Source organism: Solanum verrucosum, unplaced genomic scaffold, assembly GCF_900185275.1.
Source record: "Solanum verrucosum unplaced genomic scaffold, falcon-dt-bn FXZP01000196.1, whole genome shotgun sequence".
Classification (NCBI taxonomy): Eukaryota; Viridiplantae; Streptophyta; class Magnoliopsida; order Solanales; family Solanaceae; genus Solanum; species Solanum verrucosum.
Genome location: NW_026020420.1, coordinates 1,478,819 through 1,503,471, shown reverse-complemented (window position 1 = coordinate 1,503,471; position 24,653 = coordinate 1,478,819). Strand labels below are relative to the sequence as shown.

The window sequence follows — 24,653 nt, the reverse complement described above, 5'->3', positions numbered from 1 at the left end:
ATACTTTTACTACTTTGCCCTTTTTCGAAACGTTACGACTCATGCATAAAAAAATTTAAAACAAAGTTGGTGTGTGCGATCCATATCGATGGAATAAACTTTATTTAATCTTGAAAACATAATCTGCTACGAAAAAAATAAAGATAGCATGATAGTTTAAATATTATACCGTATATATCTGGCATTTATTCTAATTGAATTTCAGATATTAAACTCGAAATCCAAATTTAAGATGAAAAATCTATTCTTTAAATGTCTGAAATTTGAACCAAGGTTTCCTTCTTGTCCTTTCTTTACATAGTTATAAGGGAAAATTATGCGTATAAGCAAACATATACTAGTTATTTAATTAATATAGCTATAGTTTGCCTTAATTACAATTCGCGACCTAGTTTAAGCTATAATTATGTGGCTTACCTTTTTAGTTTTGTATAATTTGCACGTTTGTATAATTCGAAATTTGTATAACTTTTGTATAATCCGGAATTTGTATAATATAATTTGTATAATTGTTTACAATTCTGATGTTTGTAACAATTCGTTATTTTGAGTTTATACAAAAATAACTGAATTATACAAATGTACCCGCGAAGTATACTAACAAGTCAGTTTAAACTGTACCTACAACTCGTAAATATGCAAACTATAGCTATGGAGCATAATTAAGTTTATTATAGTTGCGAAAGTTCCCCTAGTTATAAATACTTTCCAATACTGGTTATGACTTAAATACTTAAAATTGGAGTTGAAAATTTTCTACTTGATTAAATCTTTATGATGAAAATGCATTATAGCCCATCAAAGTTTCGAAGTTTGAGCTTCTGGTAGGAAGCCCATCTTTATATACTGGGCTCATCTTAAGGCCCAACAAATCAATTTTATACAAAATTGCACGTGTGCTAAAGTGCTAGTGTTTGATATTTAGCAATTTAACTTTTATTTAGTCGATATAATCTCTTAAGAAATTAAAGTCATGTCCAAACATAACTTGTCAGATACTACTATATAAAAATATAAAATTTATGTCTCGTGAAAAAATTATTCGTTATATAAGGTAAAAAATAAATTTCAACACAAAATAGGGACAAATGCGCAAACGATAAATTTCTGAAGTACCTTCTAAAATGTAATGCGAAATTTTCACTATCAAAAAGTGATGAAATAATTTGGATTTTTCCATCCTTAATTAGAATCATGTACTCGGTGCGGATTCTGATATTAAATTACTATTTAATTAATTTAAATTCATATTGAATAGAACCCAAATTAATAAGAATTCTATCTACCTAAATTTGTGTCCACTAATTAAAGTTTGAATTAGAGATCTTTGATACACGGTGAAGGATACTATTATTCCGTTATTATAACATATTAAAAAATTATAAGTTTAGTTCATGAATAATAGAAATATTTGTGAATATTCGAAAAGGGAGTTGCTAATAATGTTGTACTCTAAATTATTGAGAAATTTATGGAGAAACTTCTTTTTTGTTTCTTTTAGGAGGACAGTTCGTTTTCTTAGCTGGTTCTTGTTATTATGGAGATAAGTTGATAAAGACATTTTGGATAGTTCTTGATTATTTCTATTATATTATTAATATTAATATATATCTTTTAAAAATTAAAAATTAAAAAGATGGAGGTGGCTAATATTTTATTTAGATATTTTTTTCTTTTACAGGGGAGGACTTGTAGGAAGTCTCCTTAAGTTATTTGATACTAATAACAAACAAAAATGTTTGATTGAACACTCTTTTCTTCTTATTAAAATCTATTCTTTTATCAATAATAAGTATTCTTCGTTTTAATTTGTTTGTCTTACTAATTATTAGTCTGTATAAAAAAGAATGTCACTAGACAAATCTTTAATTCTGATCCAATACATGTTTAAGATCACATGATTAAAAAATATTTTTATAACGTTTGATTTTAATTCGAAAACTACAAAATTCAAAAGTTCTTTACTTTTATAAACTTTGTGCCAAGTTAAAATTGGGGAAATAAATTTAAACAAAGAGAGTATATATAATTTTAGTTTATCTCTATAGCCTTTTTTTTTAGAACATCAGAGTGCATGGAGTGTTTTTCACAAAACATCAAGATACCGCCGCCTACCTCCCACCTCCCATCAGCACATACATTGACTAATTTAATAACCATGTTTGAATACCGTAAAAAAGGTGTATGAGCTATGATAGTAAATAAAACATTTGCTGCTCAAACTCTTCAAATATATTGATGAGTGTGTATTAGATACTCCAAATACATTTTAAAAAAGTTCGAGCATCATAGGATAAAACCATTGGCTATCTTTATCTAAGCAAGTAAAAGGGGTGAAAATATTGGTTACCTTGTTTCCATCCTCCAATTTTTTGGTACTTTTCTTGATTACTTTTCATTTCTTAATATATTAGAGATACTTAGATAACGCGATTTCTTCTTAAGTCTTTGCTCTCCCATTGGCCATCCAATGTTTGGTACTTGTTAGAGGAACTGTCATGGTGAAGCTAGGATTTTCATTAAGAGGATTTAAAATATGAAAAAAAAATAAGCACGTGAAGAAGCTATAGAGGATTCAACATCATAACCATGTACAAACATTATAGTTGTCACAACTTGAGAAACTCAGAATCTCCGATTGCCAAATGATGGAAGAAGTATTCTCAGAGGATGAAATCGCGAATGACAAGGTTGAGTTCTTCAGATTAAAGATCTTAAGGTACTATATCTTTTTGTCCTCCACGTTAAATTTTATTAGTTGAGTGTTGTCTGGCTTATCGTTCAGTACTATTAGCCGTTTCGTGTCCTTTGAGTTTGGTTACTATACGTTGTTTCTTGTACTTCAATTATCATTTCAAGTGACTCTACTATGGTGTAAATTACTTCACATTACTCAACCATGAATGATGTTGAATTTATTACTTTGTAACACTTGTTTTGTAATAATAGTACATTAGTATATATGACTGTACAACTTATTATCATCATAGAGGTGTTACTGATTCACTCAATGGTTTTATTCTTCTTGCTCTACCTAACAGGTAAACGCGATGTCACTAGTCAAAGTTATGAGGGAGTCAGTCCACCATAATACAAGCATTATTGCCTAATTGCTTGACTCGAACCTATGACATATAAGACAATATTCTACTGTTGCTCCAATGCTCCCCTTCTTAGGTTGTTTGTTTGAAATGCCAAATATAGAGGTGTAAAGATCAATGTGATAATGTGTAGCAATGAGTACTTGTGCTTTGTAATTATATCTACAGCTATTGGAAATTGTTATTGTAGTTGATGATTAGTGTGTTAAGAAAGTTCTTATTTCAATATTGTTTTGTGTTGGTAGAGAGTAATAGACTTTTGTGGTCCGGCCCTTAGCGTATGAAGTTTGCCAAAACTAGCTAAACTTTAAACAGTTTCTAATAACTGGTTTTATTTTAAATAACATCTCCCACAAGTGACTATTGATGATGGTCACTTTATCTGGCCCAGTCCGGCCCATAGTTAAAACCTACTAAGGCCATATTTACATTAGCATATTTATAGGTATTATAGCATATGAATTTCATCTATTTGTAAGAAAAATAAGGATCCATATATCGTCTGATCGTCAAGTCATACTTTACTCGATTGCATTTTATTGGAATTGATATAATATCCCAGAGAAATTTGACTTTACTTTTTTTGTTTCCGAAGTAACTCTCATCAACTAGCACTAGTTTGAGGTGAACTAGCACTAGTTTGATGTCAACCTTTAGGAGTAATTCATCAAATTGATTAAATCTAAAATAATAACATATTCTTTATTTAATACGATCCCACTATACATATCGATATACCTATAGATTCACCGACTATATTTCAGCCATTCAGAGATCCTGATCTATTTGAAAATTGCTAGAATTGATATATCCATATATCATGTTTCTGCGGGCATAATAATTTTTTAATTCCTTTATGTTCGGCCGAAATTACATGTTATACTATACAGTTCGCTGGTCATTTTTTGATAATGTCTTTGACATTTGCAATAATATTATCACGAAGATTAATCTTTGACATTTGAAACTTTATACATATACTATTTTTTTTATCTATACGAACTGAAAAATAATTATTTGTGAATTTCACATGATATATTTGTCGCACCTGAATTGGACATTGGACACGAGGTATTTGATGATCGTGGTGTTCAGGTCAACTTTTGCTCACCTCAACTTATTTCACGAATTATTTATCACCTATCATTAGTAATATGTATCAGATAACTCTGTCTACCAATGTTATGACCTCTAACCTTTTGTACCACACACGCTCCTCTAACATTTATATGATGTTTGCATTTCAAAAATATCAAAATTAAAAGTGAAGAGTAGAACATACAATAAATTAAAGGGAAAAGAGTTTGAAGAAATATTTCAACTTTGGCCGAAATTGTTGTTACGATATCAAATTTTATGGAGGACCTTTTATCCCATGCACTATTTTAAAGGTATATATGTGCCCACGTGGACACGTTACTATTTATAATGATGAAATATTTATGATGTCCACGTGGGCACATATATACCTTTAATATACACTATTAAATAGTGCAGGGGGTAAAATGTCCTTTCCAAAGTTCAGTATTGTTACAGCAATTTCGGTCAAAGTTCAAATATATTTCAGATTTTTCCCCCTAAATTAAATGAAGTCAAATGAGAGCATGCGTTGACACGTGGCATGTACTACGAAGTGAATTATGGTCTCAATGATAATAATTTATTTGGGTCGGATCAGAAAAAACGCCACATAGCAAACTAGTCACAATTCCTAACATAATTAGTAAAAATATCTACACTTTAAAATAATTATTAAAAATGTCAATATTTTAGAAAATGATCTGTATCCTAATATAACTATTTTCCTTTCTTTTTATTTCTCAAAATAATCCCACATTGGATCAATTTCTACACCACTAACCAGTAAAAAAAAAAAAAAAATACTTTTTATCCATTACCCTTCTTTCTAGGTTTTAACTATTCTCTCTCTCTCTCTCTTCACATTTTTCCATTTTTTCTCTCATTCATGGTTCAAGAAAAATTAACTCTTCCATTTTCTCCCAATTTATTCAAGAAATCTATCAATTAATTCAAGAAATCTCTCAATTGATAAAGGTAATTTCGAAGTCACCAAATATTTTGTGAGTTTTCTTCTGATTTTGTTTTCATATTCACTAAATATTTTTGTATTTCGGATTTTATGTATTTCTGATTTTCTATCCTCTTTTCAATTTTTTTGTAAGTTTGTTTACATATTTGAGATTCAGTAGATTGTAGTAATCTACATTAGCATTCATACATCATATATTGTTTGATTTTTTATACATTCATATTTAATAATTTCATTTTTTTCTTTTAGGGTTATTAATGCACAAGTGAATACGAATTCAAATTTGGATTCGGTGAAGAAGAAGAAGAAGAAGAAGAAGAAGAAGAAGAAGAAGAAGAAGAAGAAGAAGAAGAAGAAGAGAGAGTCAAGGTTGCAAAATTGTATTCACAACAGAATTGTATTTATATTAATTTTTGTTAGTTAATTATTATTTTTTACTCAGTATTTGTAAGAAATACATTTTGTTGTCATGAAATACAATATTTTTTGAAATACAAATTTTGATTGTTATTATGATTGTAAATTTATATGTTTTGATGATTGGAATAAAAATTTGTTAGAATTTTTTAAAAAAAATATACGTTTTTGAAAAATATACAAAACCAATGTTGTATCCTTTCTGAATGAACACAGATTACATAAGTATATATGGATACAAATATTTTATTTATATTTTTATTTGTGGATACAAATATCATTCTAAATAACTACAAATCCATTTGGTATACCTATTAGAATGAATACAAACTAATAAAGAAATACAAATGTCATTATACAAACTCAAACATGAAAACCATAATGAATACAAATACACATATAATCATATTGGAATGAATACAATCAATTACTTTTGAAATTGTAACTGATGAGAATTTTAAGTGATATGTTCCTTTTTAAATAATATTTTCTCCCATGATTTTCTCCTTTCTGTTATTAAATAATTGTATTCTTTCAACTCAAACAAATAAAAAAAATATACATAAATCAGAAGAATAACAAACTAAAATATTAACATTTTTAATAAATATTGAAAATGTTGATAAGAGGTTCCATTAAGTGCTAAAATATTGACATTTAAAAAAAAATTCCGTTAAGGAAATGGGCTCCAGATCACTCTTAAGGCCCACATCCAACCTACATCTCTACTTTTGTTTTGGGGAATGTTTTGTGAGAGTTGGCAAGCACATCCTTTTCAATGTTATTTCTTCATTAACATTTTAAAGATCATTGAAATATGAATCGTGATGAGATGAATGAGATTCTTTCATTTTTTATTATGAATCTCGGGTTAATTAGGACGTTGAGAAAGGAGAAATTCTTTGTTTTAAAAGTGCTTTCCTCTTAAGATGATCTTACAAGTTTGAAATTATAGAGCATAAATTTAAATTAATCGACCAGTAATTCTGAATATCTAATGATTAAACGGTAAAAGACACAAAAGAGAGTTGGAAAGCAACATTGAATGGTGATCACAACCTTTCAAATAGTACTCCTTGCCTCTCTCTTTTTAAGATCATCAAGGAATGTGCTAGGATAAGTCAGATTTTTTAATTTTTTATCAAGAGTTTCGGGTTAGAACCCTTAAAGTAAATAAATTTATAGTATGAGTATTTCTCTCTTAAATGGACCCTGCGTAAAACGAATTTTGATTAATCGATGAGTGAATTTTGGACGAGTACAAACAACATTCAATAGTATCACAATTCACATGCATCTTTATATGAAAATTTGAACAGTAAAATAAATTTGAATTATCGAGAAATATGAAAACTTAATTATATCATATATATAGGGATAAATCAAAATGAAAAGATTGTTTAGATAAATTGGGACATATAGAGTTCATTATTTAAAGTTAATTTGTTCAATTATAGTGATATCTTTTTTTTAATCTCCCATCTTCGGTCCAAATAATATGTTTTAAGGAAATTAGGAAGGTAACCAAAATTGAATACAATGCACATAACAAAAACTAGTCAAATAAGCTATATAGAAAATTAATTAGAAATGTTTGGTCATTAATAAGGGTGTGCAACTAATATATAATAACATATTCAGTGTATAATCTAATAAGTGAAGCTGGAAGGGTGGGTATATGTAAATTTTAGCCCTATCGATCTTTGTGGAGGTAAAGAGACTAATTTTAATAAATTCTCGCTTCAAGAAAGTTATATTGACCGAATAATTTAGAAAGAAATACGAGAATAGAAATTCATGATAAAACATTGAAGAAAGAAAAGTATTGACAATAAAATTAGTCGAAAAATAAAAGTTAAAAAAATAACAGTAGTACTAACATAGAAGAATAAGAAAATGCTAGCAGGAGCGCCACCCCCGAATAGATCTTATAGTGTGCGGTTTGAATTTAATGGAAGCTTTAATATGGACTTCAAATATTGGATGAAAAAAAAGGGAAGCTAGGACGATGATGATAATAATAGTAATAATAATAATAATAATAATAATAATAATAATAATAATAATAATAATAATAATAATAATAATAATAATACATGTAATAATACAAAAAAAAGTTTGTTCTTGAAAAGAATGATGCATGTGCTCTACCACTAGTAAGGGAGAAAGCGACTGTCTACCCTAATCTTCGATATCTATGCTCTCTCATTTAGGATGGTATTTTCACTGAGCTGAAGATGTGTAATGTCCTATCTAATCATCTTTCACCGCTATCTTCTTACACCTATTCACAAGGTCATCTGCGTTTCTCTTTTTCACATGTCTGAATCATCTCAACGTTGATTCTCACAACTTGTCCACCATAGAGTTGAGTCTCACCTTATCCCTCATATCTTTGTTCCTTATCTTAATATCTCGCCAAGTATGCCCACACATATACCTAAACATTCTTATATTTGCTACTTTCATCCTCTAAACATGCAGGGAATGATATGTGCAATCAATATATATGATTCTTAAAGATCAGAGAGAGCTTTTATTAATGGTTATGGTGTTCGGACAACTTCCACACACCTCGACTAATTTCATGGATACCGGCCATCTCCTACTACCAACATGTACTAGCACTGTGTCCATCAAGGCTAGCTAGGACAAATGAAAAGAATCACTTGATATTTTTTTTGTCTTTGTTGAAAAAAAATAAAAAAAAAATATATATATATATTAGTTGTTGATGTTCCAATGATGTTATCCCCATAATTTGACCAAATCAATGTGAAGAAGAAAACAATGGAAAAAGTGAAAGGTAAAATAAAAGTGGGACTTAATAAAGACAACACAAAAAAAGAGTTAATGAAAATCCTAGTTATAAGGTTTTGCTTGTTGAACAATATTTGTATTCTTTGTGATCATCATGAAGTCTGTACTCATAAAGACAATCTTCTTCCCCACTGAATTCCATCTTTTTTGCTAAGATTCACAATTAAAGCTGTTGCCACTCACACTACACATCATGTATTCTTATTATTATTATAAACATCAAAAAATAATTCCTTTTTAGTACTTTTTAGGAAAGAAACAAATTAAATACCAAGAGATCTTGTATTAGTACTTTTATATAATTGACAAGGCCTTAAAAAGTAAGGATTACTTAATTTAAGTTATATACGTTAATACTATGATAATTCTTTATATGTAATTTAGATTCAAAGTTACCGTCTATAGTGCACAAAGCGTCTTGCATTCAACACAAGGTTCATGAAAGGATTGTACCCTAAAATGGTATAATATAGACAATCTAGCCTGATGCAAATATCAATAACTGATTTTATAAATAACTTGTATTTACAATGCATATAGATCAGGTAATAATAATTTTATCGTTACTCCAACGTTGTCACTAAACTTATTAAATGACAAACGTTTTTTAAATGGAGAGTAAAGAACAAAGTAAAAATGATTTAAAGTTTTTCTCTCTCACACGCATACATTTGTTTTCTTTATTGGAAAAATCATTAATATATTGAATTTTTTTTCTCTGTCAGACTTAGGGTTAAGAAAAAGCTTGGTGGATATGTTTATGTATGTATGCATGTAAATGATGATTCAATAAGTGAACATTTTGGAAATGTGATTGGCATTTTAGTCCCACATTATATAATAAAATAATAAAAAATACATTGTGTGGAAGCAAATATTTGGTGTTTAGTTTTTACATCGAAGTCTAATTATTTTGGATTTACATACGTTGTGTAGGGTTCATATGAGGATAATTCTTCATCAGGAATAATCTTTCCATACCCAAAATCCAAAACTGAAACCTCTCATAAAAAAAAAAATCAGCCGCATCTGTGACATCGCATTTTTAGATGGTAGAAGTGATTATATATGATATAGTTGTGTTCCTTTACATGCATTTAGATATTTTTACTTAGATCTCATCAACTCAAGATATATATATATATATGGGTTTTTTTTTGGTCTTTTACTTAATAAATAAGGTGTAGTGTGTTTGTACGTATGTGTTATCGTAGTTCTCATTTCTTTCCTCTTACTCCATGCATTAATAGAAGTTTCTAAGGTTGATACAGAGTTATTTTTATTAGAGCGTATTTTATTTATAATTTGAATTTTTTTGATGTAAATTTGAGATTTAATTATTCTACTTCTCTCAATTAACATCCTCATTATGCAACATCTGAAAGGGTTGTTGCCTAACGAAATGCGCGCTGAATTGACAAGATTTTAGATTGATAATTTAGGTGAATCTCACATATTGCAAGGGAAAAGAAAAAAGTGAAGAACTTTAAGATACAATACAAATTTATATGGTAAGCGTGTTTTTAGACTCGATAATTGCATAGCTCATAGGAAATATGTGGGGTCTGTATGATAACGAAATGAACAATATGTGTCATGAGATTGGACCGCGACTAAGTTCATACATTAAGTACATAATGAAGATGAATATATCAGTATCACACCATATACAATTATTAACTTAATAAAATACGTACATGGTTGCATATTAAATTATTATTCACATCACATGAATACATTAGTACTTAATTAATGAACTTATCGATTATTACTAAAATCATCAATTGTCTATGTATTTATGATTTTGCATGGATTATATATCTTCTTTTACGCTTTCTATTTTATCATAATCATAGAGTCTGGATCAGTTGACAGATTGAACTATTTCACACAATATCTATTGTCTTCTTTTAAGTATCGAATTACTTTGTCCATTGAGAATTGGATAAATCATCAGCTCCATGCAAATCAATTAACTTCTTCTTCATATTTGTAGAAATTCGATTCAAATCTCACATGTGAATCAACCTAGATAAATATAAATAAAAAATGGACATTATAGCTATTACTTTTCCTCATTCTTTAATTGTAGTAAAAATTACTATTAAAAGCGAGTGGTTGATTAAATCAAGCTGTCAATCAAAATGAAAGAAAAAAGATAAAAACAAAGATTTTTTCAAAAAAATATTTTGTTTCTTATAGAGTACTACTAATTTGGTCTTGGAAATTTATGGCCACTTTTTTGGACATCAAGTAATACAAAAATAATACTACAAAATTATTATTTTTTTTAAAAAAAAGGTATCGACGTACTGTTATTTCTTATCACAAAACATAATTTTTTTGTTAAAAAATAAATAAATAAGAGACAACATCATTTCTACTAAGAAAGTAATCACGACATACATTCTGGTTTTTACATCTTATCTTATTGGCCCACCCACAAAAAAACAACAAGAAACTTAATTGCCTTAGTCTTCTAGCAAATGATGAACCATATTAACACATCAAAATTTTATTTTTCCAAGAAAACACACACACTTTATTTTCTAAAAAATATCAGCTATGATCAATCATATCTAATTTTATCATTTTAAAATAGAGGTTCTAGTGGAATGAATAAGATTTATCTGCTCTTAATCATAATTTTTTGGTTCGAATCTTGAGTATGAAAAAAACTTGTGATAGAGATTAGGGAGTATTGCTTTCCCTTTTTATAGACCTTACACGATAAATTTGAATTAATCGAGGGCAATAAATATTGAACATCAGATAAAAAACAGAAACTTTATAATTTAGATCACTTTGGAGGAAAAATATATATTCTACAACCCTAGGCATATCTTCTCCTTTTTAAATTTGAAATACTTAAAGATGCGATTTTTCATTTTTTTCATGGTATTTATCAAAAATTGACTTGTCAGAAACGTTTTATCGTAAATCTCATATTTCCGATGATATTCCAATGGGAATGCAAAAATTCACTCTTTTTATACTGTTACGTAATGAAAATTTTGATATATATACCATTAAAATGATGTTCATTCGAAATCAATAATGCTACTTAACTTATTTTCTTGGAACTAATTATTATATAGTATATATTATTAATAAAAGAATCTATGTATAAGAAATTATGGTTATTATCCTAATAAATTAGACTTGCAACACAATAATATCATGAAGTCCAATCAACTCAAACTTTATAAACCATGCTCAACACCTAAGAGGAAAAAAGAAAAATAAAGAAAAAAAATCAATTGTATATTTTATTTATTTATTTATTATGGCTCTGTTGTAGCATTTGCAATAATAATTAACTTTGTCTAGTAAAAGTAAATAATAATGATAATAAGATTACAGGGTCAGTCTAATTAGATGAGTAGCACTTAATTAAACTAGGAGAGATGGTGGTTAATTCTTAATTAATGCTCTTCAGCTGGCAAATAATTAAGTGGAAAGGTCAAAATTTAGACAGTTTAAATGTGTAATCTTCTATAATGATGAGAATATTTAATTTTTGATATACATGCATCTAAATAAATATAGGTCGTATGTCATTCGTTCATATCACTTTTATTTATTTTTATTTGAAAATAAGATAATTTATTATTTATATTAATTTTACCTTTATTATTTTATTTTTTAATATTTAAATAACTTATAATTATAATTAAAAATAATATAATAAATTATTATTATTTATTTATTTTTCTAAAACGTATCACATCAAATATGAACAAGTAAACACAGACGAATAGAGTACTAATAAGGAGGCAGGCCAATGCCAAATTGATTAGAAATATGGACAACTAATGTAATTATTACAATGACTTTGTATTTTTTTCACTATTTCCATCATCATTTTTGACTAATTGATTACCCTTTAAGCTTTCTTTTTTATTTAGAGAAATGATTTGGGGCAAGAAATTAAAGTCAATATTATGCTTACTATTAATTAACTACTATATTATTATGCACACTCAACTATACTATATAGTTTAGCACCCACTTTGGTTCAATATGAAGAAACAACAAACTCTTAAAAACCATAGAGATAGATTCTTTCTTAGAGTTAAAAATCAATTAATTAGAAGGTGGTTAACTATCTAAATCATTACTAATTATATTTTAGTGTGGGGATTAGCTAGCTTTAGGGGGATAAAACTCTTAAAAAGACAAATAGCCCTTATTTCTCATCTTTCTATTTTTTGAATACTTTATAATAAACTTTATTTTTATGAAATACATAAGAAGTACTACATAGTTACATCCTTAATTGTACAAAAAAAAGTATGCAATAATAGATATGAGGAATGGAGGTAGCCTAAGGTTCAACCGAATTTGATAGTTTTGACCTAAAATGCATGTCTTTTACAAATATTAAATATGTATAAAGATTAAATCATAATTCATGAGTAATTAATACTTGAGGTCGCAAATTCAAAACACATAAAATTTAAATCTTAAATTTGTCCTGAATTTCAAATCTCTATCTTGTCCAAGTCAAGGCAATTTGTAGTCCCCAATTGTATGGCAATTTACAACATGAAAACTCAAATGAGAAAGTACCAATCTTTGTTCAAGATGTAAACATCCAAGCTTAAATGCCAAGTTACTTCTAAAATTGTCTTTATGCAACTTTGTTGAATTTGAGCAAAAAGTAAAAGCCATTCTAGACTAACTTTCTCTGAAATATATATTAATGGAATTGTATAGACTTTTGAAGCATGAAAGACATTCTACTTACCATTATACAATAACCTTTCCTTTTCAACTCTTTCGCATTAGAATCCGACTAATTTAGATTTACACCATGTAAGATTCTATTCAGAAAAACGCTCGTTATTAAAGAATTTTTCCATATCTAAAAATAGTTTCATCCACTCCACCACACCGCCACTTTTCCAACCAAAAGAAAAAGAATTTGAACACAAAAAGAAAGAACAAAACAAAAACATAAAAACCCAAGAAAATGATTGTTCTCACATGACCCAATATTGATAAAAGATTTTTTAAAGAATAGAAGTGAGTACCATAGTGACCCCCTTCTTCTTTTTTTTCCCTAATAAGTCAGCTCAATTTTTTTTTATTAGTAGCTTTCACCTATTCTTCTGTCCCCTCTTCCCCCCACCCCCACTCCCACCCCACCTATCAAACACCTAAAAGGGGTTCTTCTTTTCTTTTCCTTTCCTTTGTGTTAGACATGTTTAGTGAGAGCAAAACTTGGCTCAAGTGAAAAAATTCATACCACTTCTCCATCTCTCCTTCTTAAAAAAAAAACTTCACAAAAACCAAGATTTTGCATATTACAAATATTATTACAAAAGGCAGCAAAATTTATGCATTTGACTTAATACACCACTACTCCAAACTCCTAGGCATCCACAAAAAAAAAAACTTTTTTATTTTTTTTTCTTTCTTTCTTCTTATTACTGTATTATATTTAGTTCAACCCCTAAACTTCATTTTTTTTCATATTATCTTGAAAACCCCATGAGCCATGACTAGCAAGAAAATGTTAACTATTTTGTCATTTTTATGTCTACTTCTTATGGGAGTTTTGCATTACAAAGTTCCATTTTGTGGTGCAAATATTGGAAAATTTTATAGATTCAAAGGTGATTATTCTATAAATAAGAGAGGTTATGTTAAATCTCACAACAAAGGAAGCTTCTTCTCAAGAGGAATTAATAATATTCCAAATTTGGATGAGATTTTTGGTGATGATAAGAGAAAAGTTCGAACTGGTCCAAATCCTCTACACAACAAATAAGTAAGTAATTGTAGGGAAAAAAATATGAGTTTTATTTGATCTTCAACTTTTTTTTATAGTTTATATTATGTTTTATTTTTATTATATGGTCTTTGAAGGAGGGAATGTTTTCAAGAAATCTTGAATTTTTGTATATGAATATTGTTGAAAAATCTTGATATTATTGTGTATATGAGATGAGAATTGTTGCACCCTCTCATGATAATGAGATTTTGTTTTGAGCAAATTATTTATTTATTTTGTTTGTTTGATAATAATAAATTGATGTAATGAAATTTATGATTAAAATTGTTGGTAGAGTAACTAAATTATATATGGAGACTGGAGTAGTTTTCTTCTACCCCTTTTTCATGTGTTATTTAGTGTTTTCTATCTCTTTCTTATTTTTTTATTCAGTGTAATCCTACGAGTCATGAGGTTCGAAAAAATAGTGCTTACAAAAATTCTAATCTTATTTGAAGAGATAAATATATTATATTCGATAGATTCTCAGCTCATTGACAAAATATTTAAGAGCCAAAGATATTTTTTTTTCAAACTAGCAATGAAATTTTTGTAAGTTTATTATATATAATTTATTCATTTTTCTAAATTTAGTACTAAAAAACAAAAATATGTAGATCCATATACTTCCAAAAGATATCTATCTCGTTGATGAACAATTATTCTATAATGTGGGGTATAATTTTAAACAAGAATAATCAACTTACTAGTACTATTCTATAGATTTTTTTATGTACATGATCATTATACTTGAAAAAGTACTTAAATTACATCAATTAGTATAATAATTAACATATTAAAACATTGATAATACAAACGTGAATACGTGTGCATGTCAATATACGATCCCATCAACTATACTATTTTTTGTTTTTATTATTATTATTTTATTTTTTTTGTTTTGTTGGAAAGGTCATTTACAATCATCTGATCTAACCGTTATTTAAACTTTAGAATCATAATCTTATAAATTTTACTTTGGGTTAATAGCATTTTATGATATTTGACATTTGACGAGATAGGCATATTGATGTTGAATTAATTGAAATGTACACTCTTAATTCAAATTACAATCTTCATTTATTATTATGGATAATATGATTTTTCTTTTAAACTATTTTATATAAATTAAATTACGATCTTATCTGCACATCAATTTCAGAATTATAAACTATTTACTAAAGCTTGAAGTTATTCTCCTAAAATTCAGAATCATAAAGTTTTAAATAAACCTTCGTTTCTCTTTCGAATTTAGCCCTTAAAAATATTATAAAAAATAAAAAGTAAAAGTTATGTTTATTTTTTTAATTATAAATTATAATTGGTAAGATGAAAACAAGGGCTTTTATGCAGAAACATGAATTTCTGTAACAATTTCAATTGTTATTTGACCCCACCACCCAATAAAATTGGTGGGGTTCACTTTCGGCTAAAAATCAGTGAAGCTAATAAATTTTCTGCAATTTTTTAATTATTATTTTTTGCCTTTTTGTAGAAAAAAAATCATTTTAAAGGGAAATTATATATTTGGCATTTACATAATAATAAATGAAAGAGACAGGCACTATTTTACCGTTTGGCTCTAACTACTATGCTATTTATTATCCCTTTTTCGTTGTTAAAATAAATAATTTTTAAGTAGTATGGAGTATTTTTTTTATGAGTTTCATATATATTTGGATTTTTTTAAATCCAAACTATCACTCTCTTGTATGAAGTTGAGTTGATTAAATATTTATTTCTAATCAATAACAAGTATGTGTAAGTCAACTCAGCATGAAGTGTATTTTCATACTAAGGGAGTGATAGTTAAGATATAAATATCGCGAAAAAATAATAATTTAAATAAGTAGATAGAATAATGAATTACGGTATGTTGTGACAGTTTAATTATATTACTATTAACTCTTATTATTATTATACACTTTGTGCTCCATTTTACGATATCTTTAAATAATTTTTTTATATCTTAAAAGGAGTTAATCTTAATCATGAGCACGGCGGAGCTAAAGCTTCAAAGTTATTTGTATTTGTCTTCAGAATCTAAGTACTTAACAGTTAATATGCATAAATAATTTATCAAGAACTCAAGTATGTTATTATATTTTTTAAAATTCAGAATTCATGAACGTAAAATTCCAAATCATACCCGAATTAACACACTATTATTTGGAGCTATGGATAGGTTTAAAAATGAAATTCCCCAAAAGTTAAAATATTTTTTGTACTGCAAACATGTGAATGGTTGTAGTATTTAATTTTTTCTGCAAAGTGTAAGACAAATATGAACATTTATTGCTCTTGTAACATATTATTAGAAATTTAAGTCATTTCACCAAATTGAGTGGTTCAAATTTAAATAGGTACAAAGGCCATACTATTTATAATTCTGTTCATAATTTAGATTGATTTCTTTTTGAAAAATAGTGTGATTTGTATTCATAATTTGTTTTTTTCATGATGACTTTATATATATTTTTTCCCTCTAGCTTTAGGAATAGCTAAGCTGTCATTTCATTTATTGCTCTTTTACACACTCTTTTTCTATAAGTTAAAAAATTGAAATTAAACCATAAATTTATGAGGGAAAGTATTATAAAGTTGCTAACTTGCTATACATGGACTTCTAAAGAAGAGATATTGCATAGTGCTAAATCATCAAAGTCTTAACATAAGGAGGTGTGAGATGCACTTGTAATAAGGTGTGAGAGGTCGATTATAACATATTCTGATAATAGTAGAAGTGGGTTGAAATAAAATTGGACGGAGGTGATTGAACATTATATGATATATTTTTAGCTTATTGAGGACATGATATAGGAAGGTATGAAGGTCAAGAATTTGCGTAGAAAGATAGTAGGTAGTCAAGTGTTATCATATTTTTATGTGGGAAAATCAGAGGTCCTCTCACTACAACAGAATATATATGCACATTAACAAAGAGTGTTAAAGTCTTACCAACATTAATTAATTGTCATTAGATTCAATGATGTTGTAGGCTTCAATTAGCAACATGTATAAAGAGTGCTAAAACGTAATTGTCACCGATAATTGCCGCTAAAAAAATATATATTTAATGACAATTAAACTATCATCATTAATTATTGCTAAAGATCGTTTTTAGTATAGTGTTTTCTCATCATTTGCGTAGTTACTAGTATTAGTTAGTTTCACAAAGTCTTTTTATCTATTACGTTATTTTCTTTGTTTATTTTATTATTGTTATTTTTCTTTCAATCTTACTTTAATTACCTTTTTTTCAACTTGAGAATTTATCGAAAATAACTCTCTTATCCTAATTTTACCATGTGAAAAAAAAGTAAGTTGGAAATACATGTACTATTGAAGATGATTTGTGTGGTGGTCTATCAATTGATATCGATGTGTGTACTACAAAGAAACATATGCATGTTTGTTGCTACTAAAAAGAAAAGAGTAAAGAAAACTAATTAGGTGGAGGAGGATGATATCATTATTAAACATTTTTTGCTGTTATATGTCAAAATACAAGATGTGGAGGTGTGTCCCAAATATAATGATTATTCAACAATATTTGACCAACTTATAATATCATGCTGATCTCATCATGAAGTTATACTTGTCTACCCAAAAAATGTAAAAAGTAAAAGAAAAAGAAGAAGAGTAAATTGCCACCCAAAATATGTGACAACACATATATTCCAACTCAACATTCATCTTTTAAGTAAAATCCATGAAGAATAAAATATACGCAAATCTTAATCACCAAAACTAATATGTATCTATATAGGGAAATAATAATAACTAAAACCCAAACCATTTTTTAAGAGAGACTGAATTAAGGGAGATTCAAAAAGATCACATGAACAGTTTCGACTAAATCTTAATTTACGTTAGCTCAATGCCTCATATTGGGAGGTAAAGAACATTCTCCTTTAAAGATGATTCCATATTAAGAGCTCGAACTTAAACTCTTAGGCTTTGTATTTAGAGTTATTATATATATATATATATATAACAAATCAAAGATCAATCTGCCAAAACATTTCAAGAAATTTCACAAACATATCTTGGGGACAAATACCAAATGAATAAGAAAAATAAAAAAGAGTGTCAATGATATGACATAAAATGTTAACAATCGAGTGTTTATATATAGAAAGTTGGACAAGGTATATTAATTTTGACAATTTTTTCTTATAGGTTATGGTTTAGTAATAAAAACAAAACGCAATCAATGGATTAGACGCATATCACGAATTCAAAATTCTTTATTAAAAATGGTTTTTTCCTCATTTGATGTTGATATACATGCATTGTGATCTCGATTAATTTAAATTTCCTACATAAGAATCTATTGAAGATGGGAAAACACTTTTACTAGAACTTTTCTTCATATTCGTGACTCATACTATTCTAATCATCGCACCACAATGCTCGAAATATACAAATGATTTAATTTACTTCCCCATTTAGTAAAGCATCACATACAACCTAGCTATAAGGTTGTACATAGGTCTACAACAAATGAGATAAAAAAAAATCATTTTCAAAAAAAAAAAAAAGATCAAGAGGAAACAAACAGTTTAGAAAAGTAATATATATATATCCCAAAATAAAATGAAAATATTGATATCATTTTACTTTATAGCACTCCTCTTAAGAGTAGTTGTTTTCTACTCAATTTGCTTTTGGTTTTATGCATTTGTCACATCCTTTTCTTCTACTACTATATTATATACCCTTGCCTTCATGGCTCTGATTCCCACCACTTTAATTTGACATGTTGTGGGAGCAAGACAATTCTTAAACTCCATACAAAACACTAGGGGTGGATCTAGGGGTCGAGAGGGTGTTCATCCAATCCTCTCATTAAAAAGTTACATTTTATATGTAAGGTACATAACTTTTATATTTTTTACTTAAATATATAGATTTTGAATTTCTTCTCACAAGATTAGATGTTGACTCACTGGTTTAGGAGGGTTTGAAATTCCATTTGAAGTAATTTCAAATTCAAATCTCAAACACTTTGTCATTGGCATACATATTGTATTGTTGATTTGATTTGAAATTTAAGAAAATAAATAAGATCTTTATAGTTTGAAACTAAAAATACATCAAATGTATTAAAATGTTCTTTAAATTTGTGGTCTTAACCGTGTCATGTAAAAAAATTATATAATTGAATAATTGTCAAAAACAAAAAGAAATATCTTTTGTAGATGGATTGAAAGGGAATATAAATTGAGTTGAGCCTTTTACCTTCAATATGGGATTATCTAGCGGATTTAGTCGAACTTTAATGAGAATATCAAACACTTAACCAAAAAAAGTAAAAAATATAAGACAATCAAATTGAAACGAGTGAATGCTCTTGGATTACCTTTTACAAAATTGTATCTGAAAATAGTTTCAGTACTAAAATTTGAGCAGCTTCAAATTCTATTATAATATAAAAATTTCCCAAGAACTGACATTTCCCCTGGCTACTCTGAGAAGGCAATAAATGGCCAGTCATTAATGTCCTGAAGAAACTGTGAACAATCAGCAGAAGACTCTTCTGTACTTTTCTTTTTACAAATATAAAATTAAAAAAATCTCAAATATATATATCATCAAACTTTGAGAAAAAAGTATTAAAAGTTCGGCTCATTCAGGTCATTTCCCTTTGAGAAAAGGCTCATCAATGTCACTATTTATTAAAGTTCGATAACATATTTTCCTTCATAATAATTGTAACGTACAAGCCAATTCATAGCTCTGTCTTCCAAGGCTTGGATAGATAGAAAGATATAACCTAGTATTTTGCTTCTATTGAGCTTTGAATCGAAACCTTATAATACTCGATCCTATTTCATTGATCATTATGTCACACCCTTACGTTTGCACATACTTGTATGCTTTGTCAGCAGGAAACAAATATTTGTAGCAGTTGTGAGATATGTTTGAGGAACATGTAAATGCCTTGTGAAATTTATAACCCCAAAGAGCTGACAAAAATACTATGTATTGTCTTGAGGTCATACAACATGTCGCAGTGGATAAAAAGCAAGATTTAATTTATTAGTGTCCTTCATCTTTACATTATACTATTGCTATAATTCTATAATATTCTAAAATTTTATTATGTATGATTAACATTGTATGCCAACTCGAAGAGAAGTTGATATTATATTAGAATATATTCTCTTTTGGTTCTTCGATCATTTAGCGGTGTATAATTTTATTTTAAATATGCTAAAAAATCGAGAAGATTGACTCAAGAATCAATTTTATTTTGAGTTCTATTGTAGAATTTGGACCTAATCATTAAGTCAGAAGTGATGGGAATGACGAAACTTGCTCCCTATAATAACTGAATTCATCGAATACTATTGTCTCTAAATATTGCATATTTGATTTCATATCCATAAATCGATTTTATTCCCTCTGAGTTATAGTCAAGACTTAAAATGTATAAAAAGGTGGAGAAAATCCATTGCACAAAAAGTGGTTAAATACAAGTAGGTTTAAGATAGTAGAATGAATCTAAATACAAGCAATTACACAATAGTTTGAGTATATTCTATCTTCCGTAGATTTCACTTGTGAGATTACACTAAAATTATAGAAATAATGAAATACAAGTATCAACAAAAAACTCATAATAGTCCCATAAGCGGGTTTGGAGAGGATAATTAGATCGGACCATCACTGTCGGTGGAGAAAGGGCAAAAAAAATTTGGACCATTTCTCGATTTGTGCGTGTCATCCTTGCGCAGGGGCCATGCTAATCTTCTCTGTATCGTTCCAATTTTATCGGATGTCCCCGAAGGGACGATTTTCATTGCTTCACTAGAGTCCTTGTAGTGCTATAAAGTTCTGTATGTGTTCGATGTGGGAGAAACATAAAAGAAGATAAATTAAACAAAAATGTTGTTTTAGTCCTTCAAGTTTGGAAACTGAACATTTCTTCCAATTCTAAGAACGTTTATTTCGAAATCATCCCCTTATTTCTTCGTTTATAACTTATATCAGTAGGGCTGCTCATGGTTATGGTTAAAAAACCAAATCAATAGCAATTCGAACCAAACCGATTAAAAAAACCGATATTTGATTTGATTTGCTTAGGTTTGGTTTTAAATTTTGAAAAATCGATACTATTTGATTTGGTTTTGGTTTTACTAAAAAATAACCAAACCGAACCGATAAATTATATATAAATTTTTTATAATTATTTATATTGTAACACCCCAGAAATTTTTTGAATTAAGACCCGAACCTTTCTTCGTAGTGGGTGAGATTTTTGCAAGGAATTAAAAATTTCTTAAGTGTTAAGGTCATTACATGTAACACCTTGAGTTCCAAAAAGAATTAAATTGGAAATAGCAAAAATCTGAAATTTTGTAAGTTAAGCTAAGTATGAGTTTTGGGTCGACTTGAAACGACCATAACTCATAGCTCAGGATAATTTAGGTGTACTACCATATACCGTAGGAAAGATATTTGAATTATCTTTCCAACGCCGCCGAGTTTGCTAAGTTTCGAGGTCAGATGAGGGAGATATGGCCTTTTGAAGATCGGCTGTCCAGTTAAGGAAAGTTAGCCGAAAATAAAGAGGGGTATTTTGGTCTTTTCCTTACCCAACCAGATTTAATTCGTTTTTAGTAATATTTTAAGGGTCTAATACTATTAGGTTCAGTTTTATAATCCTAAAATTGGCCTAGGGTTTTAGTTGAGAGTTCAAGAAGAGAAAAGAAGAGAGAAGAGGAGAAAAGAGGAGAGGATCAAGCGTTCGTCGAGATTCTTGCGTGTTGTAGCGGATTTTCGCCATGGGTTTGATCCCTAAGAGGTATGTAAGCTTCCATAGTGTTGGGTTCTTTCACCCACACGCCAATCATGATTTATTCAGCGTAATTTCGTTCTTGAAATTTAAAGATTAGAGTTCTTGATGAGTTCTTGATAAGTGTTCTTGAAGTTTCATTAAGTTTTGAAGTAAAATTCTGCTTAGGTCAACTTTAAACGACCATATCTCTTAGAATATTAAGAGTTACGTGAGCCATAACCTATCCAATTAAAGGTAATTGAATCTACTTTCCAACCCCACAAGTTTCACGTCAATCCAATATATGAGAAAAAAGTTATGACTGTTTTAGTAACCTATACAGTGCTGTTACGAATTAGCCGACGGAAAAATATTAAAAAGAGTCATATTTGTCTTTTTACCTCCAAGAAACCATAAATGAAATTATTGACTAATAAAAGGCTCAAAACAATCAGATTTTCATCTTCACTAATGAAAATCATAATTCTTGGCCATAGAGATTTCAAGAAACTAATTCAAAAATCTCAAGAAAGGTCTTCTTGATTGTTTACCTTCAAGCTAGGGTTTCAAGGCTTCTAATCAAGTTCTTCTTCAAGATTCTTAAAGATTCTTCAAGATTCTTAAAGATTCTTCAAGATTCTTCAATAATCTTGTTCTTCTAGGCATGTAAGGCTATCATAGTGTTGGACTAGTTCGTCCTCACACCCTACATCTACTTTCAGATCAGTAATAGAGAAATCTAGGATACTTTCCCTAGATTTGAGTATTCTTGAGATAAGTTGATTTTGAGTTCTTGAATTCATGTTTCTTTTAAAAGTTATATTCCTAATTATCGAATAGCTATATTGTTATTGAGATCCTTCATATCATGAATCATAACTCTTGAATTCATAATTCAAATTCAAGAGAGAGTTAAGAGTAGAGTTCAAGAAAGCCTTTGAGTTCAATTGTGAATCCTTTGAGATCAACTATCGATTTGAACTAAGTTTTGAGGAAGTAAGTTAGAGAATGAGAAGAGTCAAATACATGAGTTTCATAATGTTATGTAGACCTACGAGTCAAGTCGTTCATGCCCATAAATTCCGCATGAACTCCAGAAGTTGAGTATCTTTGAGAGGAGTAGTATCTTCAAGTTCTAAGTCTTGAGTATTGAGTTCCTAATACCCTTTGAGATTATATTTCTAAGCATGGGACTATTACATGTTACCTATAAAGTCTTTGAGTTGAATTGTTCATGCCCATAATTCCGCATGAATCTTATAAATCGAACAGTCTTGAGATGAGAGGTATCTTTGAGTCATTGAGTTGAGTAGTTCATGCTCATAATTCCGCATGAACTCTGAGTTGAGCATTCTTGAAATAAGTAGTATTATTGAAGTTCTTGAGTTCTAAGTACTTGAGTTCTATCTATGGTTATTGAAAACCTTGCATTGAGTAGTTCATGTCCATAATTCGGTATGAACCATATTTTAAGAAGTCTTTTACAAACGTTTTAACTTTGTTTTAAGACTTAAGTTTTGAGTTCAGTAAAGAGTAAAGAGTAAAGTTTGAAGTCCTTTTCTTCAAAAGTATATGGGGACTAAGTATTCCCAAAGAGTTTATAAATGTTTTCACATTTAAATAAGAACGGAAACTGAGATTTCCAAAGGGCCTTCGGGCTAGTTTTCAGAAAAGAGTAACAGCTTTCTAAATGAAGCAAGTAGGGAAACTGAGATTTCCAAGATAGCCTTTGAGCTAAGTTTTTGAGCAATTATCTCAAATCAGCAGAAAGAAGTATGTTTTTAAAACATAAGAGCTAGTATATTTTTGGGAGTAGTATTGAGCACCGATATGGGGGAGAGTTCAGACAACTCACAGCCTCCATAAACCATGTAGCCACCATGGGTAGAAAAGGGTCATACTTTTTAGATGAACCTTTTTCGAAATAGACTAGTGGATCCATTAGGCAGTTCAGTTCTATACCTTTGGCCGGGTATAGGATGCGCTGGCAGCGTGAGGTAGATCGTTGTATCATCACTATAGCTCTTATGTGATGGTTGTCGGTTAGAGAAACTCCCACAGAAGTTATTGTATTTTTATATACATCAGTTTATTGTATTTTTATATACATTTCAGAGTTATGTTGTATCCTTGCATACACACAGATTTGACAGCATGTTTTTAAACAGTTTGTTTCTTTATATTGCACTTGTTTTAAATTGCTTTATATTGAAATGAGTTCAGTCATATTTAGTTGAGTATTCAAAGTTGAGTATCCAGAGTTGAATATCATATCTTTGAGTCGAATATCATATCCTTGAGTTGAGTATCTAATCTCTGAGTTGAGTATCTTATCCTTGAGTACTTCTGAGTTGAGTAAGTTTGAGTAGTTTGGAGTATTCCTTGAGTTGAGTAAGATTGAAAACAGGCAAGTATGTTTCCTTTTTATCAAGTTTCAAACTTATGTTTATGTTTTAGAATTTCCCTTACATGCTCGTACATTCCACGTACTGAGCCATTTGGCCTGCATCTTTTCATGATGCAGACACAGGTATTCAGGATCATCAACAGGAGCTTCGTTGATACATCCGAGAGTTCGAGTTAGCTATGGTGAGCCTCCTTGGTTTCGGAGGATTTCATTTACCTTTCAGTTATATCAATTGTTAGGATGTCGTGGGTCTTGTCCCGACTTCCATCTTTATCAGTTAGAGGCTTCATAGA

General features: G+C 28.8%; 1 non-coding gene across 1 annotated transcript; it reads right to left on the bottom strand.

The window, feature by feature from the left end:
- Positions 1-20,864: 20,864 nt before the first annotated feature.
- Positions 20,865-20,967, bottom strand: LOC125807142 (U6 spliceosomal RNA). Its single transcript, XR_007441638.1, has one exon. It is a non-coding gene; the product is annotated as a U6 spliceosomal RNA (small nuclear RNA).
- Positions 20,968-24,653: the final 3,686 nt, after the last annotated feature.